General features: G+C 55.8%; 1 pseudogene; it reads right to left on the reverse strand.

Annotated features, from left to right (window-relative positions):
• LOC107116113 overlaps window positions 1-1,012 on the reverse strand; it is a 1,147-nt pseudogene extending 135 nt beyond the window's left edge.
• Window positions 1,013-2,552: the final 1,540 nt, after the last annotated feature.

The following is a 2,552-nucleotide window of genomic DNA, read 5'->3' on the forward strand; positions in this document are numbered from 1 at the left end:
CTATTCCAGTCAGGTACCTTTTCCCTCTGAATACCAACATATACTTCCTGAGAGGAGGAATGGTGTTAAACCTCAGGAAGCCTTTCTCCCCTCCTGTCCTTGGGTGATCCTTAGAAAAGAGAGGGATAGAAATGTCAAACTTGGGCCGGAAGTTTTCAGTACTGATGCTAGCTTTGGCTAACATGGCCTGGCCGATGTCGAACCCCACGTCCTCGGTGTAGTCGGGCCAGGTGCCGGAATATAAATTAAAAACTAAATGATTCCTACCATTGTTCCACAAGTGGAGACTCTGCACTTTGGACCTCAGGTTGTGTACGTACTGCGGGGAGAGTTGGTCTCTGTCTAAAGTATCCAAGCTCAGGACAAACAGACAGGCCTGGCTGGGGTCGGAAGTATAAAACCGAGAGCCCTCGATGGCCGCGAGGATGTTTTGGTAACTTTCGGCGATCTTCTCCCCTTTCTGCTGCGGGTAGACGTAGACCTTGAAGCCGTTCTTCTTGCACAGGGCGAAATCGAAGCAAGACTCCATCCGACACTTCTTGCCTTTGTAGACGCTGGCGTTGGCGTCTCGCTTCTGCCGCGGGGAAGTGTGCACATTGTAGTCCTCGTTCTCCAGTTGATCCCAAGGAACGAAGGGGCGCAGAGCGTCCGGGAATCGGGGCCAGTAGTGCTCGGGGCTGGTGTGCTGCAACCCAGTCCTGCTACCTCTCAGCTGCTTTGGTTTCTGGATGCTTTGAACTGCAAGCCTCCGAAGTAAAAGAGAAGGACGACAAAGGTGCCAGCAGAGAGCAGGGTGAAATAGCGTTTTTTGGCCTGCATGTGTCCTATCTGGGTCAAGAGGATTGTAAATAAACACAAAGATCGCCCAAGTTTGCCAATCGACACTTTCAGCTTGAGTCCGCCATCTTCCCGCCTGCAAAGACTTTAAACTCTCTTCTCCCACCTTCTCTTTATTCCTTTCCCAAAGCCTTGGACTGATGCAGCGCATGTGGGCGATTTCTTTAACTTTCTCCCCTCCTGTCTTTCATCTTTGGCTCGCACAATGGACGGGGGGAGGAGAGGAGAGGTGGAGGGAAAGGGAGAGAGAGAAGGGGGCAGACAGAGAGAGAGGAGGGGAGAGAGAGAGGGAAGGCAGGCGGAGAATCTCACACCCAACGCGGTAGTGCCGAGAGGCCCGGGAATCCTCTCGCGTGCACACGCACACAAAGACACCCGCTCCGCCGAATGAAACCGCCGAGAGCCCAGGTCCCTTTTGCCCTCAAGTCGGCTGTTGCAAGACTGGGAGAGATTCGTCCCGCCCTCTCCCTTCCTCCCTCTCTCATGCACGCACACACACACCCCGCACACACAGGCACACGGGGCTCTTCGCAGCGGATGGAGGTGTAGCAGCTGCAACTTCAACTCGAACACCAGGGCTCCGGCATCGAGAGAGAGAGAGAGGTGGGGACGTGTGCAAGGGAAAGACCCCCCAAGCGGCCGGCTCCGGAGGCAAATGGGCAAGCAGCAGCAGTAGCAACGGCAGCCGGCTCCGGTTCACGCCAACAGCACCAGCGGGATTACATCTTCCAGCCCGAGCGCCGTAACCTTACAAATCCCTGCATTTCTCTTCCTGCCTTCCTTCCTGTCTGCAGCGGCTCCGAGACTCGGGGGAGGCTCTGCTTTCCTCCTCGGCGATCTGGCTGCACGGCCCCCGGGATGGAACCAGCCAGGGATCCTCCTCCTCCTCCTCCTCGGCGTCGTCGTCTTCCCCTCCTCCTCCTTCCTCCCCCTTCCTCCTCCTCCGCCGCCGCGGCCGCCTCCTCCTCCTCTTAGCCCCCGCCCCTCTCAGCCATTCATTCCGGCGAGCGGCGGTGCGCGGAAGCCCGGCGGAGGCTGCCTCGCCCCCTCCTCGAACGTTGCCGACGGCAGCGTTCGATCGCCGAACGTTACCCGGTTCTGGATGTTACACTTACACATTCCATTCCCCGACACCACAGCGCTGACCTCATCCATCCACGCAGCCGGCTCGCGGATTGGCTGGGCGTCACGTCCGGAGGGGGCGGTGCTTCCGCTGCACCCATTCATAACCCCCCAGCCGGAGGAGACAGCTTTGCGGTAGATTAAATGGGACCCCCTTTAAGGTGCGCCAGCGGGGGGGTGGGGGTGTACAGTCCGTGCCTGTATAAAGGGATTCGTTCACACGTGCATTGGGGGGTGGGAAGAGCGCGATTGTCTTTATTCTGCACTATTTACACGCACGCTCGTTTCTGTGCATCTACAAATGCATGTTTATAGGAGTGCAGAACAGAGAGAAACGCACACTTACAGAATAAAGAATATCATGCATGCAGCGCATAAAAAAGGGGGGGGGAAACCCATATATATATCTATAGATATAGATATATATACTGTACACATGAAGACATGCATGCGGCAATGAATCCTCACCACAGTGTAGAATAAATGCAAAAACTCCTAGTTCCCTCTAACCACAGACTCCGGTCCAGTTCACACGTGAGTTGGTAGCATAGACTGTACTACTTCAGATGGGGGGGGGGGGTTTAAAGTTCCCT

The sequence above is a fragment of the Gekko japonicus genome, unplaced genomic scaffold (genome assembly GCF_001447785.1).
Source record: "Gekko japonicus isolate JY-2015 unplaced genomic scaffold, Gekko_japonicus_V1.1 scaffold1054, whole genome shotgun sequence".
Lineage (NCBI taxonomy): Eukaryota > Metazoa > Chordata > Lepidosauria > Squamata > Gekkonidae > Gekko > Gekko japonicus.